Source organism: Helianthus annuus, chromosome 4, assembly GCF_002127325.2.
Source record: "Helianthus annuus cultivar XRQ/B chromosome 4, HanXRQr2.0-SUNRISE, whole genome shotgun sequence".
NCBI classification, from domain to species: Eukaryota; Viridiplantae; Streptophyta; class Magnoliopsida; order Asterales; family Asteraceae; genus Helianthus; species Helianthus annuus.
Window position 1 is genome coordinate 87,285,136 of NC_035436.2, and position 19,713 is coordinate 87,304,848.

The window sequence follows — 19,713 nt, forward strand, 5'->3', positions numbered from 1 at the left end:
AAATCAACCCATATAGTTCACATAAACACGTAACGTTACACAAAATAGGTTCGAAATACGGGTTGTCACAGGTGTGGTTCGTTTTGGTAAACGGGGCAAACTAAATCCATGGTACGTTGGACCGTTCGAAATCACTGAAAGAATAGGCAAGGTAGCCTACAGATTAAACCTACCAGCTGAACTCGGTGTAGTTCACAACGTATTCCACGTGTCGAATCTGAAGAAGTTTAACTTCCTGATCCATAATCTCAACTGGTTCTTCGACAAACTGTAACTTGTCGTCTATCTTCAGCTCTTGAAATGGTACAACCAGTGTTTCGTCAGCCAAGCACTTCTTTAACTGCGACACGTGAAACACATCATGGACATTACCCAACTCAGCAGGTAATTCCAACCTGCAGGCCACCTTTCCGATTCGTTCCAGAATTTTGAATGGTCCTACATAACGTGGGTTGAGTTTTCCGCATTTCCCAAAATGCACCACACCCTTCCAGGGTGAGACCTTTAACATAACGCGATCATTAACTTCGAATTCCAACGATTTACTACGCTTGTCAGCGTAGCTTTTCTGACGATCGCGAGCTGCGGCCATACGGTTCCGTATCTGAACAATATTTTCCGATGTTTCAAGCACAAGCTCCAGGCCTGTGATCTGACTGTCACCCACATCAAGCCAATAGAGGGGTGAACGACATTTCCGTCCGTACAGTGCTTCGAATGGGGCTGCCTGTATACTAGTGTGGTAGCTGTTGTTGTAGGAGAATTCTATCAACGGTAAGTGCTTCTCCCATCCTTTCCCAAAATCGATTACACATGCCCGTAGCATATCTTCAAGTGTCTGGATGGTGCGCTCGCTTTGACCATCCGTCTGCGGGTGATAAGCGGTACTCATGTCGAGTCGTGAGCCGAACGACTTATGCATTGCTTGCCAAAGATCAGAAGTGAAACGCGGATCTCGATCTGAAATGATAGAAGTTGGTACTCCATGTCTAGAGACGACTTCTTTAAGATAAACCGTTGCTAGTTGCGAAAACTTGTCTGTCTCCTTGATTGCTAAGAAATGCGCTGACTTCGTGAGGCGATGAACAATCATCCAAATGGTATCGTTTCCAGCCTGAGTTCTTGGTAGCCCTGTCACGAAATCCATGGCGATATGTTCCCACTTCCATGTGGGTATCTCTGGTTGCTGCAGTAGACCTGAGGGCTTTTGATGTTCCGCTTTGACTTTAGCACAAGTCAAACATTTGCTGACGTAGGTTGCTATGTGGGCTTTCATGCTAGGCCACCAGTATGTAGTTTTCAAATCGTGGTACATCTTATCTGATCCAGGATGTACGGAGTAACGTGATTTATGCGCCTCTTCCATTACAAGTTCTCGTAAGTCACCATAGAGTGGGACCCAGATGCGTCCGGTTACGTAGTAAGCACCGTCTCCCTTTTGTTCTAATCGTTGCCTTGAGCCGCGTAAAGCTTCGGCTCAAACGTTCTCTGGTTTCAACGCTTCTGATTGAGCGTCTCGTATCTGGGAAGGAAGATTGGACTGGATCGTGAGTTGCAATGCTCGCACACGCCTAGGTGCATTATCCTTTCTGCTGAGGGCGTCAGCTACGACGTTCGCTTTGCCCGGGTGATACTTGATGGCACATTCATAATCATTTAACAGTTCAACCCATCATCGTTGCCGCATATTCAGTTCTTTCTGGTCGAAGATATGCTGAAGACTCATATGGTCGGTGTAGATGGTGGATTTGGTACCGTACAGATAGTGCCTCCAGATCTTCAACGCAAACACCACCGCTCCTAATTCCAAGTCGTGAGTCGTATAGTTCTTCTCGTGCACCTTCAACTGACGAGAAGCATAAGCTATCACCTTCTCGCGTTGCATCAACACGCAACCGAGACCCTGAATCGAAGCATCACAATAAACCACAAAATCTTCGGTACCCTCTGGTAACGACAAGATCGGTGCACTGCAAAATTTCTGTTTTAACAACTGGAAAGCCTCTTCCTGTTCTGTTCCCCAAGAGTATGCCGTGTTCTTCTGTGTCAGCGAGGTGAGGGGTTGCGCGATCTTCGAAAAATCTTTAATGAAACTCCGATAATATCCAGCGAGACCAAGAAATTGTCGTACCTCAGAAGGAGTCTTTGGTGCCGCCCAATTCTTAACCGCATCTACTTTTGCAGGATCCACATGTATCCCTTTTTCATTAACAACGTGGCCAAGGAAATGTACTTCTCGAATCCAAAAGTCGCACTTAGAAAACTTCGCATACAGCTGTTCCCTTCTCAAAAGTTCCAAGATGAGACGTAGGTGACGCCCGTGGTCCTCCTTGTTCTTTGAATAAACCAAGATCTCGTCAATAAACACTATAACAAACTCGTCGAGATATGGCTTACATACGCGCTTCATGAGATCCATGAAGACCGCTGGTGCATTTGTCAACCCAGACGGCATAACCAAAAACTCGTAGTGTCCGTAGCGCGTTCGAAAAGCAGTCTTGGGAACATCTTCCTCCCTAACCCGCACCTGATGATAACCCGATCTTAAGTCGATCTTTGAATAGAAACTTGACCCTTGCAACTGGTCAAACAAGTCGTCGATGCGTGGTAACAGATAGCGGTTCTTAATGGTTACCATGTTGAGCTCTCGATAATCGATACACATACGGAATGACCCGTCTTTCTTCTTTACAAATAGAACTGGGGCTCCCCAAGGCGAAGAACTGGGTCGAATAAAGCCCCTGTCCAACAACTCTTGCAGTTGGTTAGAGAGTTCTTGCAATTCCCCTGGTGCTAAACGGTAAGGAGCACGTGCAATTGGAGCCGCTCCCGGCGCAAGATCAATCTGAAATTCTACTTGACGGTGAGGAGGTAACCCTGGTAGCTCCTCTGGAAATACATCAGCGAAGTCTCGCACCACTGGTAGGTCTTCGATCTTTCTCTCCTCAGACTGAGCATTAGTAACTAACGCTAACATTGCGGGATACCCCTTTTGTAGATACTTCTGCGCATGCATGGCCGAGATGATACGAACCATCGTCCCACTACGATGTCCTTGAACTGTTAATGACTCTCCATCGGGGAGAGGAATATACACAACTTTTTCCTTACACAAAATCTCCGCTTGGTGCTTAGACAACCAATCCATGCCTACCACTATGTCAAAACTACCGAGCGTAACGGGAAGAAGATCGATGTCAAATACCTGACCCACGAGATCTAGTTTACACCCGAAGAGGACATTCGAAGCTTCTATCGTCTTACCATCTGCTAGTTCTACTACTTGCTTAACTTCTAAGGGTGTTGGGGTTATCCCTAATCGTTGACTAAATTCTAGGGACACATAACTCCAATCGGCACCGGAATCAAATAATACAGAAGCAATACGATTGTTTACAGGAAACGTACCAGTTACAACGTTGCCGTCATTCCTTGCATCCTCTGCTCCAAGCTGGAACACTCTGTCTCGAGCGCCATTTCCCCCATTGTTGCCGTTGTTGTTCCCAGCATTGTTGTTATTCGGGTGGTTGTTGTCGTTAGCGTTTTGATTCAACTGAGGGCAATCTCGCTTAAAATGACCCTCATCCCCACACTGATAGCATCCCTTCCTGAAACCCTGGTTCTGCTGGGGTGGTTGTCCCTGTTGTCTCTGGTTCTGTTGGTTCTGTTGCTGCTGGTGTTTGGGCTGTGGGGCCCTACAATCCCTGGCCTCATGGCCCGCCTTACCACACCTGTTACACATCCGACCACATGGCCCGAAATGATGATAGCCACACTTGTTACACCGTGGCTTCCTCTCTGCATACGAACCCTGACTTTGGCTACCCCCTTGGCCTTGATTGACAGAAGACGACTGGCTGATGTTGCGGTTGTTGTTATTATCTGGTCTTTTCTGTGTCTGACTCGCGCTAGAGGCTTTATCATAGTCACTCCACTTCCTTTTGTTATCATTAGCGGGCGCAGTGGCAGTGGGTGCAGCAGCAGTAGTGGTTGAAACACGCGGCGGTAACGAGTTACTCTCTACCTCTTGATCCACAATCTTGTGGGTCAAACGAACAATCTGTGTCAAATCATTGAGGTGGGCTGCAGTGACCAAACTCTTCACACGCGGAGGTAGCCCCTTGATGAATAACTCAATCCTCCGGGACATGGGCCGGGACAAGTTCGGGCACATGTCGGCCAGTTCATACGATCGCTTCACATACCCTTCGACTTCAGATCCAACCATCTTCAAGTCGTAGTACTCGTTTTCCAACTTCTGGACCTCATCCTGAGGACAATACTCCTCCCTGATCAGTTCTTTAAAGTCATCCCAAGTTGTGGCATTCGCTGCCTCGATGCCCAACAACTGCACCTGGGCATTCCACCACGTTAGGGTACCATCCGCCAAGGTACCCGCAGCATATTTCACCCTGTCCCCAGCGGGACAGTTACAGATGGCAAACACAGACTCTGCTTTCTCGAACCATCTCAGAAGTCCCACAGCCCCTTCAGTCCCGGTGAAGGTCTGTGGCTTACAGTCCATGAACATTTTAAATGTACAAGCAGGTTGGTTGGGTTGGGGTTGCGCGTGCTGACCTAAATGACGAAAGGAAACACATTACAGTGGTGAAAGGACGTGTACACGGTATAAGAGTAAAGAGTAATTGGTACATTCCGGTACCAGCTTGATAGGCTGCTAAGGCCTCAGCCACACGGGTATTGATTAAGTCAGTCAACTCAGCCTGAGTCATGTTGATGTTGCCACGTCCGTGTCCTCGTCCACTCATGATTCTATATATAGAGATGAACCGATTCAGGAAATCGAAACGAGATGGACCCCACGTTATTATTAAGTGTGCACCCATAATAATAAGGCAATTCGCATGCTTATCTCAATGCCTCTTAGCTTGCGCTCGAAGTTTCCCCCGTTCACACAACACAACGGATGGTATTACAGGTTTACTATTCACATAAGTTGAAGAGTAGTGTCACACTACCATAGTATCAAGTGTATCGTTTCATGCAAGTCATGAGTGTGTGACTACTAAGGAAGTAATGCATAAACTAAATAGAAGACGAACCTTGCAATCTGGGGCTGAGTGTCATGATCGATTCTTCGAAGGTATTCGGTTATAGTCTGGTTTTATAAAACGTTTTAAAACCTAGTTCACTATAACCAGTGGCTCTGATACCAAACTGTAACACCCCCAAATTACCACCTGCAGAAACTCCGCGAGGCGTGTTACGCATCAGAGTCTGAGCCACCAATCACATTGAACCAATGATAAATATTTAAATAAAACATGTCATTAATTACCAACAGAAAAATATCAAACATAATATTAATTCCCAAAGAGTTGTATAGCGGAAGCATGTAGTAAATCGTTTAACAATTGTTTCAAAATAATACTCAAAATCAATGTATCACTTATAAGTTAATCCAAGAGCCTCGATCCATGACCACTCCAGCACTCCCAGATAGCAAGTCCATGTCACGAATTCTAACGACCTGCAAGCATGCAGACAAGTGTGTCAGACGACGCTGGTGAGTTCAAGGTTTTGTTAACGTGTTTTGTTACCAGATACATGTTAAGCCAGTTCAACGTTGCGATACGATGTTGCTTTATAACATGCTAGATACCCTAGGGAGTGTGCCCATATGTATCCGGGGAGTGTGCCCCTTAACAACCTGGAAGTGTGTCCAGTCCCCAATGCCCCTAACCAAGCATTGGTAATGATGCCCAGATAATTAGTTCACGCCCGTCCTTACGGCCCGGTGCGAGGTGTACAACCTAATAGCGCTATCAACTAATTACCCCACTGCCCTACAGGCAATCCAATAATGATAGATTCCATGTTCAATAACTAAAACCGATTTAACTGTTTACCCAAGTTTCCCTTCCAAATGTTTACTAGTTGTCCCAAACCACCGGGACGCATGCTTGAGAAATGCAATGAACTCACCTGGGGTTGCTCGGTATGATACACAATAGTTCAATTAAGCTACAAAGTGATCTACCACGTCCTATCACAGTTATCATACCAATCAGACTCGTACACTAGTATTGCACGTATGTTCCACGTATATATAACAAGTTGTGTACAAACATTGATCATCATGTTCACGTATAAGTATGGCAACTCTACAGTAACTTCACATAAGCAAAGTCCAAATACACGGCCCAATCATTTGGGCTGGTAACAGTGGGCCAGTCCAATAACAGAGTGTGCATGTTCTCGGTCTCGAGTCGAGACTAGTCGGTCTCGGGTTATATTGATTTCGAAGTCTCGAGTCGCAACAGAGAGTTCTCGAGTCATCATGGTCTGGTCGAGACTACACGGTCTCGAGTCGCAACCGGACCCGCAACCGTGGTCTCGAGTTGTGTTGTTTTGTACCGGTGTTATGGTCTCGAGTCGAGACTAGGAGTTCTCGACTCGCAATCTCTTGTCGAGACAAGATGTGTAACTGGTTTCCTGATTTGTAGTCCATGATTTCCGTAACAAGTTGTAAACAGATTTGGCAGTTTCAAATCAAATCAATTAACAGTTTTGCTATAATCCAAACGAATCAAACAACAGTTTTTATCCAGAACCATGCATGTTCATATCGTTATCAAGAACCAATAATCCCGAATCAATCAAACATTCATATCAATTCCAAAATCACTAATCAATAACCTATGAACATGTAACCAGATCATGTGATAACGGATTCAAGAACTATCATGCAGCCCTAAACCATGTGTACAATATATCAATCAATACTACAAACCATAACAACACATCCCAACATCCATCCGGATCATCTCACAACCGATTAGTAAGCTTTCGTTTAACCATCATCTTAACATAATTCGGACAGCATATAATCAACCGATTACTTGCAAAACATACGATTTACATACAATAGGAACATCACGATTGATCACACAAGCAACCCTAACCGTTTAGTCAGACATGGATTTATAACAATATAAATCAAACACGTATCATGAACACTAACCGAGTTAAAGCGTGTAGAGAGGATGATCCGAACACAAGGATCTTCGAGGGTCGAGAAGTGTTGTCGTCGGGTTCCAAGAGAAACGAGAGAGAGGGAGAGCTTCTAGGGTTTTGTGTAATTTGTGTGCTTACAAGTAACCAAAAACTACACCCCCTATTGTTCATGTATGCGTACAAGGGATGAGTGGGCCGAACCCATCATTGGGCCGCCCTTGGGGTCTCGGGTTAGGTAGGTGGTTGCGAGTGAGGTTGGGCCGAGTGGAGGATGTGCGACCAAACAAAGTGTGCGGCCCAATTTTGATAACACATAACATTTCATTCAATTAAACGCTCACGTTCATATAGTCGTATCATGCATTCAATCAACCCATATAGTTCACATAAACACGTAACGTTACACAAAATAGGTTCGAAATACGGGTTGTCACAGGTGTGGTTCGTTTTGGTAAACGGGGCAAACTAAATCCACGGTACGTTGGACCGTTCGAAATCACTGAAAGAATAGGCAAGGTAGCCTACAGATTAAACCTACCAGCTGAACTCGGTGCAGTTCACAACGTATTCCACGTGTCGAATCTGAAGAAGTGCCTGTCAGATGAGACCCTCATAGTTCCTTTTAAGGAACTCACTATCGACGAGCGGTTGCAGTTCGTCGAGGAACCAGTTGAAATCACGGACCGGGATGTCAAGGTCCTCAAGAACACTAGAATACCTCTTGTACGAGTTCGTTGGAACTCCCGTCGTGGCCCAGAGTATACCTGGGAACGAGAAGATCAAATGAAACTCAAGTATCCCCAGTTATTCGGAACCAATGCAACCACTACTGAGGTTGAAGCTACTACTGCAGAATTTCGGGACGAAATTCCAAATCAACGGGGGGATGATGTGACACCCCAGGAAAATCCGTAAACGATGCAACTTACCTAGCTTGCTCAGTAACCGCATGCTAAATTTCGGGACGAAATTTCTTTCAAGTTGGGGATAATGTGACAACTCGAATTTCCAAGATTCCATTTACGCATTTATTGCACGTTCATTTATTGTTTAGTTGCTTATTTGCACAATTAGTTGCTATGGAATTGTATATGTTTTGATGCAATGAATCGTATTGTGTGATTGTGCATGGTTGTTTGTTAATTATGAAAGACTTGGCAAATATATGAACTTGGTGGTGAAACTGTGAAATTGTTGTGAGATGGTGTGCTTGTGTAAAATATAATAATAAAGGGTGTATAGAGTTATTTGTGAAACTTAAATCATTCTTAACCCTAATCCCTTTTCACTAATCATTACACAAAACAAAACACGTATTTGCAATCCTCTGATCTTCTCTGGCAATCATCATTTCCATCACAAGCACAAGTCTCCTACATCAATCCTAATCTTGCAATCTAGTTAGACTCAATCCAAGGTAAATGGTTATTGATTGTTTGATTGTCCTTAATTTTTGATTCTTGAAATACTTGTAAACCCTAGCTTTCATTTTGATGTTCTGTGATTGTTGTTTTGGATGCTGATTATTGTAATGATGATGTTGATTAGTGTATGATCATTTGCCTGATGTTAAGACACAAGACATGTTAGAATGATTGACTGATAATTGATTCCTGCTATGCTAAATGTGTGATTTAGGGTTTCGGGATCGTAGAAACTAAGAACATAACTGTTGAATGTATGTACGTAACTGTTACAATCACAATTGAACAGAACATTCGTATGACTTTTTGATTGTCTGAGTTTTTGGTTGACACTTAGTCCGAGCTTATGTGACTTGTATAGTCCGAGTTTTGTGACCACACCTCATGTCCGACTTTTTAACCCTAGTTAGGGGGGGGGGGTCCGAGCTTTGTGTCACATTATATTGTCCGACCTTTAAGCTTGAAGGGAGTCCGAGTTTGTGAGCCTTTCCCTTTGTCTGAGCTTTAATCCCCCAACCCTATGCTGTCCGACTTTTAAACCCCCACCCCCCATGTTCTAGTCCGAGTTTTAACCCCCCCATTTGTTGTCCGACCTTTAACAACAACACAAGGTCCGAGTTTTTGGCCCATTACCTCTAGTCCGACTTTTGTGAGGACATTAGGGGTGTCCGAGTTTGTGAAGGGGGGAGCCCCTCCCCTTGTCCGACTTTTTGGCCCTTTGTTCCCTGAATTATGTCCGAACTTTATAACATATGTATAAGCAGGCCTGAGTTCTTTTTGTATGATATTTATTATCCGACTTTTAAGGTTGTTATGCATAGCCTGAGTTTTAAAGTGTTTTCGGCCCAATTGATACCCCTGTTAATTAATAACTCTGTCAGTTATTAATTCTGTTAAGTTATGCATGAAACTTCGTTAATCATGTAACTATTAAACATGTCAGTATGTTATGTGTGTATGATAACTCTGATTAATTCTGAATGATTCTGTTTCGTATGTTCTCTATGCTTAGTGCGTAAATCTTGTCAAGTGTGGAACCTCGTTAAACCTGTTAAACGCCGTTAGACATGTTGGTGGTTAATATTGTTCGAATAAATTGAAGTAAGCCTTTATGTGAAACGTGGATTGTATGAATGTGATTAACTGACGTATGATGCATGATATCATCTGTCGAACATACTCTGTGGTATTAATTTCATGTGAAACATTACGAACATGAACTGATCAAGTATACGTGCTTACTATAGGATTTGATTGAGTAATTGCTAGCACATAGTTAAGCATACCGAGCAAACCAAGGTGAGTTCACACAGCCAAGGCATGGGATTCCCGGGTTGGGAATTGGGTTGGAAAGATTTGAATTGGATAATTACTCGTACTTACACTATTGCTAGACTATGTACCATCGTCCTCAGGTTAGTCAGGACACTTACGTAAAACCTACGTAAATTAGTACCTACCACTGTCTCCCAGGTCGGGAGGACACTTACGTAAAACCTACGTAAACTCATACCTACTACTGTCTTCCGGGTCGGAAGGACACTTACGTAAAACCTACGTAAACCCCACGCGTACCACTGTCCTCGGGGAAGGACACTCACGTAAAACCTACGTGACCTTGTACGTATTCCTGTTCTTGGATTAAGAAGAACACATGGTTACAATAGTCTAGTAAGGACAAACATGGGAAGCCCCCATTAGTACTAAATATAATCACGGGAAACCCCCACTAATAGTACATACATACGTGGGAAGGTCCCACCAAATGAACATACGTATTACTGCTTCGAACTTACTTCCTGTGAACTCGCTCAACTAGTTGTTGATCCTCTGTTACATGCCTTGCAGGTCGTTAGATATATGGAGCTTGCACAGGGAGGAGCAGGTCGTTGTGGAGCATGGATCGTGGATGCCATGTTAAAACATTTAAACGTTTGAACTATGATATATTTTGGGTTTTCATACTTATGCTTCCGCTACACTTGATACTATAATTATGTTTTGAACACCTATCGTATTGAATGATTGGTTTGCATTTATTTTACTTGGTATTAATTACATGTTCAATATGATTGGTGGCTTGATCGCTGGTCAGTCACGCTCCCAAGCGGTGATATTCCGCAGGTGGATTTTGGGGGTGTGACACAAATGCTTGAGAGAGAGCTCCAAAGCAGATGTGAAGAGAGAAAAGAAGGAATGAGCAAAGAATGAAGGAGTTTGGATGGCTATTTATAGTTGTAGTGAGGCTCTAGGATCATTCCAAGTGGTTTGCTTGGTCATTAAGCATTAAATCCTAGCCATACATGTGTTACAAGCTGATTAGAAGCCTTGATGAACACACAAACTTGCCCACCACACAAAGAATTAACCATAACAGCCCCTGAATTATCAAACAGTTAGCAAAATATGATTTCTGGTCGCTGGGCATCCTTTACGGTCCGCAAGGGAACCCTTACGGTCCGTAAGGACCCTGCATCTGATCAGCAACTTTCACATTTTGACAGCTTTGGCCCCTGCACTTGTTTGAGTCCATTTCAGGCACTTTTGACACCCGTTAAGCCATTTTCAAGGCTCCACAAGGTCAATAAAGTTTAGGGGACTCAAAATATGCTTGGAAAACTCACGGATGTCGGTTCGTTTAGTCATACGGTTGTGTTGTTCGGCTAATTACGACAGAAATCGCAACGAGCGCGAAAACGATCCAAATTGCGAAACGAATGAAATTTTTGCATGCCGATCACTAAAATAAAAGTATTTTAGTGTGTACAAAAATTTTGGATGTCCAGAAGTGGTCAGAACGTAAGATATGCGCGAAAATGCAAACTTACGCTGTTTTTGGCACTTTTAGTCCCTGTAAGATCATATAAGCATGTTTTCGCACACCGAACCTATCAAAGCTTATTTCTAAGCCATGTTTAGGTTATATATGGTATGTTTAACTTATGATCAAGTTCCGGACCGTACGTTGCCTTACGAAACGGCAAACTTTTGCAAGTTAACGCAAATAGTCCCTGAGAACGAATAAACTTGTTTTTGCCACACCAAAGCCTTTAAAACTTATTTCTAAGTTATGTAAAGGTTATTTAAGGTATGTTAAGTTTATGATGATGTTCCGGAGTGTTTGTCGTGTTTTACTGATCGTGTTAACGCATCAGTTCGCATATAACTTTCCAGAAAGCGATATAGAGTTCAAAATCGATCAAAAATCAACATGGGCACAAAACCAAACATAAATGACAAACATTGGGATCAAAACACACTGTTTTATTAATATTGTATTGTTCAGAGTTTGTAAAATGATATCACAAGCACAGATGTCACAATTGGGTCGGTGAAGCCCGGTGGCTGTCCGAGATATACCTCCTCTTTAACCTTCCCGTAGAGAAACGCCGATTTTACATCTAGCTGATATACTTTGAAGTTTTTCCATGATGCAAATGCTAGGAAAATTCTGATCGCTTCTAGTCGAGCTACAGGAGCATACACTTCAGTAAAATCTATACCCTCCTGTTGACTGAATCCTTGGACTACGAGTCGAGCTTTATTTCGCAGAACAACTCCTTGATCATCTCTCTTACACTTAAACACCCATTTAGTGTTGATCTTCCTGTGACCATCAGGCAAGTCTACCAACTTCCACACTGTGACACCCCAGGAAAACCAGTGAACGATATAACTTACCTAGCTTCCTCAGTGAGTGCGTACCAAATTTCGGGACGAAATTTCTTTTAAGTTGGGGATAATGTGACAACTCGAATTTCCAAGATTTCTATTTCGCATTTATTGCACGTTCATGTATTGTTTAGCTGTTTATTTGCACAATTGGTTGCTATAGAATTGTATACGTTTTGATACGATGAAGTGTATTGTGTGATTGTGCATGACTATGTGTTAATTGTGATAAACTTGTCAAATGTATAAACTTGGTGGTGAAACTGTGAAATTAATTGAGATAGTGCACTCTTGTAAAATAGAATAATGGAGGGTGTAAAGAGTTGTTAGTGAAACCTAAATCATACTTAACCCTAATCCCATTTCACTAATCATTTTCACAAAAACCAAAGCACGTACATTCACTTTCTCTAGCAATCATCATCATCATCATTGGCACAAGACATTCAACACTTGATTCCTCTTTCTCTAGAATTCATTCAAGGTAATTGTTATCGATTATTGTGATACTTGTAAACCTAATTGATTGTTTGATCATTATCAACTCTTGATTGTGTGTTCATGAAAACCCTAGCTCTCATATGATACTCCTGTAATTTTGATTTGATTCTGGATAATTGTGATAATGATGTGATTAGTCGTACAATCGATTGCTTAACAATTTAGAATCGTGATATGTAAGAATGAATAACTGTTGATTTGTTTACTACGGTACAGATACGTAACTAGGGTTTCTTAGTCTTGAAAACATGAAAACGTAACTGTTATAATCTCAATGAACGTATGAGAAATTGTTTGTCTGAGTTTTGTGTATGATTGATATGTCTGAGTTTATAAAATCAACATGGTCCGACTTTCTAATGCTCATTATGGTCCGAATTCTTTTGTGAACACGTACATGGTCCGAGTTCTTAAACATTGGTGAAGGTCCGAGTTTAATGCCACCTATTATAGTCCGACCTTTGGTTTGACAAGTCCGAGTTCACTATGGTAACACCTTGTCTGAGTATTATAAGAAGCAATAGATCCGAAGTCCTTGTTATGCTTGTTGTCCGAGGTTGTGTGTCAACATGAATGCCCGAGTTTTAATGAATGGTGGAGTCCGACCTTCTTTGATAATATGCATGTCCGAGTTTCCTACTTGTCACATGTAGTCCGAGTTTTTGTAATGGGGATGAGGCCCGAGTTTTGCTTGCATTAGTAAGGTCCGAGCTTTGAACCCCTACCCCACTTGTCCGAGTTTTACTTAATGACCAAGGGTCCGAGTTTTGGCCCATACCCTAGTCCGACTTTTGATTATCATTGTATATGGTCCGAGTTTCTTAAAATGTTGGTCCGACTTTCATGTGTGGTAGTTAGGTAGTCCAAGTTTTGAAACCCCAATGATCTAGTCCGACTTTTAAACAGGGGAAGCCCCCCCCCCACACACACACTTGTCTGAGTTTTAGAATGGAAAGGCCCTGTCCATTTTATGTATGATTAATATGAGGCCCTGAATTGTATGATAATTGATGATTGTATCTGTTAAGATGTGTATGTCCTTTGTTAAGCCACCAACTCCGTTAAACTTGTGAAATTATTAACGCTGCTAAATGTACTAAGGATGTAACAGTGACAATTAGGTTAACATCCACGTTAGACTAAACGGTGTAAACAAAGACATGACGCATGAATTACGTGAATACGATTAACTGTTTACGTGGTGAATGATTCTTGATATATATAATCGTATGATACTGAATGCAACTGTATGATCTCGCATGTATGAAGTAGTCTATGTGATATCATTCTATACACGATAAGCACACAACACACCGTTGCTTGAATATCGAGGATTGTAAACCCTAACTGAATGAATCATGTGCAATATATCCTAGGTCGTGTGTAACGGACTTAGAGATTAATTAACCCTAGAAGCAATAACATACCGAGCAAACCAAGGTGAGTTCACACAGCCAAGGCATGGGGTTCCCAGGGTGGGAATGGGTTTTGGATTATTTATTCGTACTTACTCAGATGATAGAATTTAATGATATGGTCCTCAGGGTGAGGATGGTAAATGATAAGATACGGCTAGACTAGTATACCTCCTTGAACTGATCTTCGCACACACGCCAAGGGTTGGCTGCGATATTACGACTGATCTTCGCACACATGCCTTAGGGAGGCTGCGAACTATACATACTAAACTTCGCACACATGCCAGGGTGGCCAGCGATACAAATATACATAGTCTAGAATACTTGAGAACTTTCCCTAATCTTCGCATACATGCCTAGAGGGCTGCGATACGAACTAATACGATACATGTTTAGATGAACGAACGCAATGCTTACTATACCATTACTATTTACTGAACTTACTTTCTGTGAACTCGCTCAACTAGTTGTTGACTCTCTGCTGCATGCCTTGCAGGATCTTAGGTACTTTATGGAGCTTGCACAGGGAGGAGCAGGTCGTTGTGGGCAAAGGATCGTGAATGCTATTTGAACACTTAAGATATTTCACACATCAATACTTATGTTTGGGTTTACTTAAATGCTTCCGCTATACTTAACTATGTTGGTTTGATAATCACCTTTCGTAATGATGGATAACTATCACTATTTATTTACATGTTCAATATGATTGGTGGCTTGATCCTGGTCAGTCACGCTCCCAAGCGGTGGTACTCCGCGTGTGGGATTTTGGGGGTGTGACACACACTCCCAACTTCTCGAATTGACTCATCTTCTTGCATAGCATTGACCCAAGAATCTTCAGTTATCGCCTCTTTATATGTTCGCGGTTCGATCTGCGAAATAAAACAACTTAGTGAAAACTCAGTTTGTAAAGGTGCTACTGTAGAATAAAAACAAGTAAGGCCTTGGTCAATTTGACATCTAGTGCGGACGCCTGAATGTAGTTCTCCTAAGATCAGCTCCTCTGGATGGTATGAAAGAGTTCGTGGCATTACTTCGCCTGGAACATCTACATCGCCCTCCAGATTAGTAACATTTGATTTGCACCATGTTCACTGACTGGGTTTGTTTGACTTGAAATCTAAATTTGCTCCCCCTCAGAATCTAAATCACCACGATCAAATACTGGCATGTTCTCAGATTCTTGATTATCATTCTCAACCGTCTGATTATCTTGAGCAACTTCATCTTGTTGGATATCATCATGTTCACCAGCATTGCTTGGACCTGCTTCATTATCATTTGAAGTTTGTCGTGATGGCATTGAATACTGAGCTGGGAACCTTTCCTGCGACGACTCATACTCTCGCAAAATATCCAACGCATCAAAGAAATCTTCTTCTTCTTCTGGTTCTTCCATCATGTCAAACGAATCCCACAAAGTATCATAATGATAACGCCATGAATCTCCAGGATTCTGCGGCGGCATTGTATTACCTTGACATTCAACATTTGGAGCTTCAATAATCCGCTTTAGACTTCGAACGAAGACTCGTCGTAATGGACTTGCATAACCTATGAATATCCCTTCAATACTCTTCGGACCAAACTTTCCAAAAAGCTCTAGAACAGTACAGGGTGACCCAAACGGTTCAAGATACTTCAGATTTGGTTTGCGGTTATTGATCAACTCAAAGCATGTTTTATTGAATTTCTTGACAGTGAGGACTCTGTTGAGCGTAAAACATGCGGCGGAAACAGATTCGGCCCAAAAATTTATCGGAAGCTTTGAATTAGTAAGCATAGTTCTAGCCGTTTCGATTAGTGTCCTATTCTTTCTTTCAGCGACTCCATTCTGTTGCGGAGTATACGGAGCACTAAACTCATGCAATATACCTCTTTCATCACAAAATTCTTCCATCTTGTTGTTCTTGAATTCAGTACCATTATCACTTCTGATTCTTTTGATACGCCTTTGGTACAAATTTTCAATTTTCCTAAACAACGCCATCAAACTGTCAAACATCTCATCTTTCGACTTCAAGAATGATACCCACGAAAATCTGGAATAATCATCAGTAACCACAAGACAGTAGAGATCTCCTGTAATACTTTTAACATTCACAGGACCAAAAAGATCCATGTGAAGTCTCTCCAGAGGTCGTGAAATTGAATTAACTTGCTTTTTAGGGTGTGACTTTTTCTTCTGCTTGCCTTTGATGCAGCTAATACACTCCCCTTCCAGATGAAAACCTTTTACATGAACTCCAGTAACCAAATCATTGTGCACCAAGTGATTCATTTTTCTTAGATGTATATGTCCCATCTTCCGGTGCCATAACCTTGATTCCTTTTCCGTTTCTCTAGACACAAAACAATGAGCCTGACCCGTGGTTGTAGTAGCTACGCTCATATCCAACACGTACAGATCATTAACTCTTGGTGCCCTCATTCATTCCTCAGGGACAACAAATCCTGGCTTCAAGATCAAACATTCTTTGTCAGTAAAGTGAGTGGTATACATCCTGTCACAGATCTACGAGATACTCAGCAGATTATTCTCCAGCTCAGCAATGTAATTAACTCTTTCAAATGTAACAATCCCATTGGATAACGTTCCTTCACCAATAATTCTACCACCTTGATTGCCTGTGAATCCTACATAACCTCCATTGATATTTCTAACATCATACAGCAAAGCTGTCTTTCCCGTCGTGTGCCGAGAAGCTCCACTATCCATAATCCATCGTGAAACGGATCTCGGAAGCTCATGCACACATCACAAACACTTTAGTTAGATTTTGATGCTACCCAAGCCTCTTTTGACTGAGGTAACTCAATTTTAATGTGAGATTTTGTAGTGTAAAGTGGCGGAAAATTTTTGTCATTCATTTTTAGGCTTTCTTCAGACCCAACCTCAACCTTTTTATATAAGAAAAACTCATCTTTTTGAGGTTGACCAGATGGTTGGTCTTTCTTTTGAACATCTTTCTTTTTAGAATTTTGCATTTCTTTCTCAAGTTTCATATAATGATCCAAAGGAACATTCATCTTTACCGGTGTGGTAAAAGATGATTGTTTTTCCATCTCAGAAACCTTTGGTTTTGGAACACTTATTTTCTTTTCAACAACTATTGGCTTCCATGTTTGTTGAGGTGACGCAACCCGCTTGTAAAATTTGTCATTTTTAGTTACCACATTTTTAGCAGGTTCAATTTTAATTTTAAGGTTTTCATTTTTTAAGATCTTTTTCTCAACAATCAATGGAGCTTTTCCCTTCACATCAACTTTCTTTTTCTGAATCTTCACAACTTCAGTCTTAGGCTTCAAGTTGGTACAATTTCGTGCAATATGTCCAACTTGATTACATCTAAAGCATGTTCGGGTGTCAGCTACCCGACTTGTAACTTCAGACTAAGGCTGTGAAGCCTTTTTCTCAAAGAACTCTTTGTTTGATTTCGAAAAAATCTTTGACTCTTCATCAGAAAGTGAACTTGAACTGTTCACAAACACTTTCTTCTCAACAAACTTCTTGTTTTGAGCATTTTTCTTTTGATAATTTTTAGCACCCTGATAACCACCTGACCATCTGTTTCGATTGTTGTTATAAAAACGCGGTGGAACAACAGGCTTCTTGTAGTAAGCTTTATCTTTTTCAAAATTCATTTGACTTTTGGTTTGATTTAAGCTTTCAATTTCCAACAACTCAATCTCAACCAGTTTAAAACATTTCTCAATTTGTTCACATTAACATTCTCCAGAGGAAACTCAGAATCCGAATACAACTTATCCGATCCTGACATCTTGTACATGACAAGAGTAGGTCCTTCATTTAAGTTGTGTTTGGACTTTGGTTTCGGAATGTATTTATCCAGAAAACACTCATCATCCTCAACCGAATCACTATCAGACTTCAAAACACTTTCAGCTGTGCTTTTAACAATCTTAGTGTGAACACTATCATTAGATGATGAAGAAAACGTAACATCAATTGAATCTGGAAGTTTTATTTCATTCTCATCTTCAATATTAACCAACCCTGATTGTTTTTTCGAATAATTGTCTAGAACTGGTGGTGGAACTTGATGCAAACCCACCCCGGTTCCATCAGAGTATACATCTTCGCCTGCTTTGTTTTTCCCGATGGGTTTAGGAACAATGTGTTGTAAAACAAAGCTTGCGGAGTTGTAACTGGTTAATTTCAGATTTATGCGCTCATTCTCAATCTTAGCTTCTTCAAATTGAAGCTTCAACTTAGCAATTTCATCAAGTTGCTTGTTGATTAACTCTTTTTCACCCGAAGAACTCCCGTCAAAAGATTATTTTCCTTAAATGTCTTACCATTTCTGTCATCAGCATCTTTAACCGTGCGTTTAAGCTTCTCAAATTTTTCTGAAATCTGACGATTTTCAAGAACTAACCGTTCATTTTCTTTCCTAACTTTTTCTTTGTCAATTTTATCATTTTCAATTTTTTCAGTTAATTCTTTTACTCTGTCGTTTGAAGCTTTCAACATTTTATCACGGTCAAGGATCTGATCCTCAACACTCCTGACTCTATCAGTCAGATCATCAATTTTCTTTACCATTGAGATAGGTGATTGTACTACAAACTTTGCACTCTTTTATGCAATTTTTTGCAGTCAACATCACCTTTGACTTTCTTACCTGAATCACCCGTTGACGCATTTGAACTGACCTGGCTTTTAGACTCAGATACAGATTTAGAGTCTACCTCAAGTGCCTTAGCAGCCAACACCTTGTCAACCATCTTTCCTAAATTTTCAGCTGTCAACTCTTGTGTCGTGTCAATGATTCCATCATCAATCTTCTTTGATTTTTCTTCTTTTTCTTTCTCTTCTTTCTCTTCTCCGCTTCCCCACCAATTTCTTTCCCAAAACTCTTCTTCATCAGCAATTTGTTGAATTATGGTTTCAAGATCGAGGGTGTTATGGTCAATAGCAATGTTTCCCATGGGGTCAAGATAACATTCTCTGTCTGGATCCCATCTCTTCGCTCGTTTTGCTTCAGTATAGATACCAGATATTCTGATCATTCTGTTTTGAGCTAACATCATTCTATGACCATACTTCTGTTCTTCATTTCTGTTGTCTTTAAAAGGAACAAGTTCAACAGACTTTGCCATAAAAGCATATCCAACCGCATCCTCCTCTGGTAGCAACTCACTCCAGTCGAAACCTTCATCATCATGAATCACAGCAAGAGCTCTGGATTTCTCTTTGTTATCCTCAAGATGCTTCATTCTTGGCGGTTTTGATTTATTCTGATGATAAATCGCTCTCTTGTAGTAATCTTCTTTGAACGGATTTTCAGAATCATCAGCATAAGCATTTCGGCATTCACGCTTAAAGTTACCTTTCTGTTTACACTTGAAACATGTCACTTTAGACTTGTCAAAGCCTAACTTGGTAGATGGTCCACCAATAGACTTTCTTCCTGTTATCTCCATGAAACGCTGTGCCCTTCGAACTGCACTGGCCATACACCACCTTATGTCGATCAGTTCCATCTCTTCAGGATCAATTTGATCATAGTCTTCCTTTGTCAGGTTGGTGTTGCCTATCTTGCCTGCCACAAGGCTTTCATACGACTCTAGCACAGAAGCTAAGAAAACCATCTGCTGCTTTGCAGACTCCTCGCTGAAGTTTTGAGCGTTCTTTAAATCTACTGCGATGTTGCATTGAAACAAGTTATTTGCAGCTGAATGATTGGAAGTTG